General features: G+C 34.0%; 1 long non-coding RNA gene across 2 annotated transcripts; it reads left to right on the top strand.

Annotated features, from left to right (window-relative positions):
* Window positions 1-570: 570 nt before the first annotated feature.
* On the top strand, window positions 571-3,804 carry LOC147523495 (uncharacterized). Of its 2 annotated transcripts, none has more exons than XR_015196502.1 (7): window positions 571-644; window positions 938-1,130; window positions 1,395-1,459; window positions 1,597-1,656; window positions 2,964-3,073; window positions 3,387-3,476; window positions 3,596-3,804. It is a non-coding gene; the product is annotated as an uncharacterized LOC147523495 (long non-coding RNA). The 2 variants fall into 2 exon arrangements; XR_015196501.1 differs by having other exon boundaries at window positions 1,359-1,459.
* Window positions 3,805-6,773: the final 2,969 nt, after the last annotated feature.

Below are 6,773 nucleotides of genomic sequence, written 5' to 3'. Positions count from 1 at the left end.
AACTGCACCAGTTTAAAATCTATGAGATTACAATAGTGAATTTTAGCTTGTAAGTTCAAAACGAAACAAGAATAGGAGCCGGAATCAAGGTGACAACAGTGAATTAGGAACCCTATTGAGATGATCATAGAAGTTTACACACTTCGACATCAGTAAAGCTACTTTACCTTACTACAAAATTGCCAACAATGCCAATCTTAGTGAATTCAGTGATCCAGACAGTTGTGTGATCTTTGGAGCATGGGATGTGAGTCTAGTTCTTGTTCAAATTCTAATGTGAGTCTAGTGATGGTACTGCTTCATTTTATTTGAAATTAAGAGTCCTTTTGAAACTAGAACAAAAGGAAATATATCATTATATTATATTATATTCATCTGAAATGGAAAAGCTTTTGTGGAAATATATCGCAGAGCATACCAAACAAGACATGTGTTCACCCCATGGGGCATATTACAACTACTTAAATTGTACCCAAAAAAATTACTTGATTTAGATCTTATGTTTAATTGTGATGACAATCCAGTTATCATGAAAGATTCTTACACAGAACCCAATGCCACAGTTTCACGCCTTTGTTTACGTGATTCTTGCCAGATGATGCAACTTTGGACATTGTGTTTCCTGATTGGTCATTCTCGGGTTGGTAAGGCTTCTACACTTTTTCTTTTTTTCTTTTTTTCTTTTCACCCTACACCCCCTGCAGGTGTGTTACAATTTAAAGGACAATGTTTTGTTTATGTGATACAAGTTCAATTTATCATACATTTTATTCTTTTGCAAATTTTCTCTCCTCTCTACAAAAGAAAAGAGTATGTGTTAAGAAAATTAAATACTACTATATACCATATAGAGCTTCATTACAAATCACGAAAGAAAAAATTTCTAGTTCAAATTCTTTTTCCAAATGCATTGTTATGATTTGCATATATTAACCAGGCCTGAGATTAATATAAATCCCTGGGAGTTCTTGTTGGAGAAACTCAAAGAAGGGAATGACAAGGTTAAGTGGACAGAACGGGAACCATACGCTTACTGGAAAGAAAACCCTAGAGTTTTGAAGACAAGGCAGGACCTACTCAAATGTAAGACTACGGACAAAGTGGACTGGAATGCATGTCTCTATGCTCAGGTAAGAATTAAATAAGCACTCTAAGTTACATACTCATTGTTGTGAAGTGCATTGTTGCATATGCCAAAACTATAGCAAAAATCAGTTGCTACTGCAATTAAAATATATATATGATGAGTGGTGATGATCAGATATTATTCTTAATGTACGACTCCATTTGTTGCATACAAAATTTTAATATGAAGATAGTGGAATGATAAAAAATGCTCTTCTTACTATATGTCACAGTAGCTTAAATACACAAGTTAACCCAGAGATTTCTAGGATTGGGGTGCTGAAAGAGTAAGAGGTTACAGGAAATCCAACTTAGCAGACCAATGCAACCATAGGTAAGTGTGTAAGCTTTTACTTGCGTTGAGCTTCAGTTTAGATTATAACTTTTTTTTTTGTTTAGAGATTGTTTTGACATATTCTCTCATTGAAATTATGAGGTTTTTGGACTTTTTTTCCTGAAATTTTTATACAGATATAAGATCTACATAGAAGGAAAGGCTTGGTGTTTCCTCTAGAGATTTCGGTTCTTTGGGTATGGTGGTTTATTTTCACACTTTGGTTTCCTGTTGTGATATTTAAGTAAGATTGGTTTATTTTCACACTTTTTCCCATTTTTTTTTTCTAAAAGTAATTATGTTGCTTAGTAGTCATTTAAGTGTACTTCGGTGTTATATTGCTCTGGTCTGATGGAGACCATCACATCTGTAAACCATTCAATAAACTTTTAATTTGCTATAATGACCTTTTTCTTACATACCTGCTTACATCCATGAAGACCAATATGAATGGCCTAAGTTCTTGGTACAACACTGATCTAGTCCCCCAGTTCAAGAGTAAGTCGACTAGTTTTACACTTTTGTTTAGGCGAAAGAGGTCACCTTGGCTTATATGAGTAAGTTGTTTGTGGGTTACAATAGAAGTTTATGTTTCTCAAATATATTATCATGGAGACCATTTAATTATGATAGACTATGCACTAGTGATTAAAGAGGGTGTTGTAGAGATTATTTTTAATATGCGAAACTTAATGCCTTATTCTCTTATAGAATTAATTGGTTGTTGGAATTGAAGGTGCTTGTGCCACTTCAAGCTTCTATTTATATCTTTGAACCTTAAGTTTACACACCCTACTTAGAAAGGAGCCGGACAAAAGAGAGAATAAATCCCTCACTTTGTCACCTTACCTAGTATGGTAACTGCTTCATGGAAGCTTAAGTGCAGGTAAGTATTTATTTCTAATACATATTCCTAGCATAGTTGCTTGTTGTATGCTTGTTAAATTCTCAGGTCGGGCAACACCAATGATGTGTTAGAACTCAGTTTTAACATACTTAGAGTTTGAATTGGGTTATGGGAATGGCCAATTACTTAGATTAAAATTATTCATTGATTCTGATTGTGTGTGTGTAGTTTCGTGGCTTTCAATTCATTTTGTCTTGATTCTGATTGAGTCGTTTGACGATAGTTTCACATTTACCGTATAACATGCGTGAACTTAGACCATTACATGCAAGAGCATGTGTTCAAGCACTTGCTTGATTTACGAGTCATAGGTGTAGGCTTGGTGAGTGTCATCTTAGGTACTTGATTTTTTCTATTAAGGACATGTGTGAGTATGATGTCAATGTCCTGTAATGGCTTGGGGATGACCTATAACAGCTTAGAACATAAATTTTGGTAACTAGCTAGGATGCTAAGCCTTAGTCATATTGCCATATAATATGTTCACAATTTAAAAACAAGGTTAATAAAGATTTTTATTCATCTTGTTAAGGTTTTGTGGAATGATATAGATTTTTCTATGAGCTTTCATTGTTGAGTTGTTACTAATTATTGTAGGTTGAAGAAATGAGTAGAAAGACCCAATTGGCTGATGGTTTTCCAAGGTGTGTGGTTGGAAGAATTCTTCATATATGTGGCTTGTTGGTAGAGATATGTTTGAAGGCAAGGTAATTTCTACATTACGTACTCTTGCGTGTGTGTTACTGATATGAAGAAGTTTGTTTGTTTCCATTGTTGTAGGCAATAATCTCATCTTGTATACTGCTTTCTATCCATGAGAATGTATGTTATGTCAATTTCATATGATTATGTGGATATATAGTATTCATTATAAGGCATGAGACACATGTCTTGATTGTAGAAGTGGTGCTTTTGTTTCTAAAGTCTTCGAGAATAACTCAATTAATTAATCTTTTCACGTTGGGCAAATTTTTTCTTAACTTGATAGATCATTTTGTTGTCGTTCGGTGTGTTGTGTAGGGTATCAATTTTATGGAGGGAAAAGCAAGAAAACCAAAAAACTTGCTCCCCAATCTGATGAATCATACTCACCTCAAGCTTTTTGTCAAGGTAAAAATTTAAACCCCGCCCTCCATTTTCTCATTTTACTATAAAGTTTTCTTGATTCACTTGCTTTTTAATTTTATATACTAGTCATAGTGGAATGACGACTTCATGATATGATGCAGGTGCATGGATCGATTAACAGATGAATAAATGGCTGCTAGGTTTTTTGGTGTTGGAAGTGCGCACAACAAACTAAGATATTGCTAGGATAGTATTGGCGCTATGTAACTTTTTTTTTTTGGTATTGGAATGACTTCTTTTGTTGGGAGTCAAACTAGATGATAAATACTTGGTTCGATCGATGAAATCAATAGAAGTTAATTGTTTTGAATGTTGTTTCTTTCTTCTCGAGTGGATGTTGTTTCCGTATCATAAAGTAGGTTAAAGTGATTTTGGTTGTGATGTTTTGATAAATGTATGTGGATGTTGTTTCTGTCATAAAGCAGGTTAATGAGATTTTGGTTATGACGTATAGGATGCAGGTTGAGAAATGAATATGATCGAATATAAAAATGAGAAAAAGTTTAAAAAAAAAATCATTTGTCTCGCTTTTGGAAAAAGTGAGATAATATCTATTAAAAGTGACACAACTGACCACTCTTATGTGTCGCTTTCTTTTTCATACGAGTTACATGGAGTTGATTCCCAAAAGTGACACAAGAAGTAAAGGGTTTTTGTGTCGCTTTTGACGTACTTGTGTCTCACTCTGGTCCAAAAGTGACACAACTAGTATACTTAATGTGTCACTTTTGACGTATTTATGTCTCACTCTGGTCAAAAGGTGACACAACTAGTATACTTAATGTGTCACTTTTGACGTACTTATGTCTCACTCTGGTCCAAAAGTGACACAACTAGTATATTTAATGTGTCACTTTTGACGTACTTATGTCTCACTCTGGTAAAAAAGTGATACAACTAGTATACTTAATGTGTCACTTTTAACATATTTATGTCTCACTCTGGTCCAAAAGTGATACAACTAGTATACTTAATGTGTCACTTTTGACGAAATTATGTCCCACTCTGGTCCAAAATGGATACAACTAGTGTCACTTTTGACAAGCACTGTGACACTCTTTCTTAAAAGTGACACAAGAGGCTATTCTTAAGTGTCACTTTAATTAACAAAAAGTGACACATTTAGTAAGGCTTTTGTGTCACTTTTGGTAGAACTTTACGTGTCGGGGGCTTATAGGTCACTTCAGAATTAGTTTCAAAAGTGACACAAGTGACTTCTTGTGTCACTTTTTTTAGTAGTGTTCCTTTGTATTTTCCTTCTTTTAGTAGTGTTCTTTTGTATTTTCAACATTTCATATATCTAAAACCTGTCATAACCTGAAAAACAAAATAACCTAATATTCATATATCAACCCTGTCAAGTTATATATAACTTTCCATAGTTTGAAAACCAAAACCTATCTATATACAACGCGAACCAAATATACAACTCCATTAAGAAATATACACAACACCTTTCCAAAATATATTCGGTAACGTCCACTAACCGATCCTTTACCCTAGATCGGTATTTCACATATATGCACAACCCTCTATGACATCATATATAAATTAAAGTCATGCAATACAAGCTACAATAATTTACATAGAAATAAATGAATTAATAAGCCACTATTTGTAACCGCTATTAATGTTACTTAACCCTCCGCTACATTTTCAAGATGTTTATTTGTTTCTTGAAGTTTCACCTTGAATCTTTAGTATGTATTCACCTTATAGATCTCGATATGGAGGGACCTGTTCGTCCCTGTCCGTTTACACTCCGACGATCAACATTAGATACGAAGTCAATATATAATAATCAACTTGAAATGAAATTGAATACAAAAGACAAGGTTGACACGTACCTTTAGCTGCTTACAAAAACTTACCGTTTGCTTATTAAATCATCGTAAGTGCATCGATTAACATAAACTCAAGAAAAGCATTAGCCTTCAAGATAAATCAATCTTTCTATGCATAACCCGCACATTTATATACTTTTCATGTCCAAACTAAACAACGGTAAAAGAATATAAAAACATCCGGTTCTTCAAAGGGGTAGGGGTTTTCCTATGGAAACAGCTGAGCCGGGTGGTTGCCTACGTACGCCTTTTTCTATATTTGTTTCTCTGTTAACAACTATTCACGGTTCTACCGTAACTAATCACTAATTGAACCCGCTATAACTATTTACGGCTCCACCGTCATTGTATATTAACGAACATACCAATAACGTTTTCTTATAAAATCTTTACAAGTGTACCACTTAATCGGGTTTACTACTAAATTAGAATCAACCCAGTACGTTATACGTTATCAATATAAAATTAATTAACATTATCATAACAACCCACTGTACAGAATGAAAACATTTAATCAATTTAATTGTACATAACTAATTAATTGTATATAATTAATCGCATTAAATCAAGAATAAAAACTGTAATTGAAGGTATACATGCAATTTAATGTATACAATATACAATATTAAAGTTTACTTACCTGACGCCTTTTAAACCACCAAAGATTCAGGAAGAACTTCCAATGTTCCAATGTTCAGCTAGCTTCCTAGCTACCATATTTGTTGTATTTAAAAGACCCGCACTTTAACTTTTTTCTCCGTTCATTAACTGCCGAGAATACATAAAGGTGGTAATTCCTTCTCAAAAATTCGAGTTACTCCTTCGTACCTGCATGCCATCCCATACTCCCCCTTTTATTTTCTTTTTCTGTTCCAGCTCAAGTGTAGAAAAGAAAAAGATCCACCAGCCCCCCTCCATAATTCCCCTTTTCTTTTCCTTTTTGTTTGAGTAGGAGGTGTACCTCTCTCTCCCTTTTCTCTACCGACCTCTTTTCTTTTTTTTTTTTTCCCCCCCCCCCTTTTTTCTCTCCTGCCGACCCCCTTTTTCTATGTGTCCAGCCCCAGAAACCAAAATACAAAAGAACAAGGCCCAAAAGACAAAAGCAAGCTCAATAAAATAAAACGGTCCAACATAAAAACAAGCCCAGAAAACCAAAACAATAGAAAAGGCCCAATACAATATAACAAGCCTAATATAAAGAACAGGCCCAGTACAATTGAATAGGCCCACTAACATAAGTGGTACATAAATCGAACAGTAATATAGCCTAAAATATTTGTGTAACTAACCAAATAAATTAAACAAGTAAATACTAATAATTACACCATATAAATAACCTGCCATGGCAATATTACCGAAATGTCCTTGAGAAAGTTCCGTATTATTACATTCTTCCCTGCTTGTAGAAATTTCGTCCCGAAAATTTAAAACATAA

The sequence above is a fragment of the Coptis chinensis genome, chromosome 1, assembly GCF_015680905.1.
Source record: "Coptis chinensis isolate HL-2020 chromosome 1, ASM1568090v1, whole genome shotgun sequence".
NCBI lineage: Eukaryota > Viridiplantae > Streptophyta > Magnoliopsida > Ranunculales > Ranunculaceae > Coptis > Coptis chinensis.
This window is presented reverse-complemented; position numbering and strand designations above follow the sequence as displayed.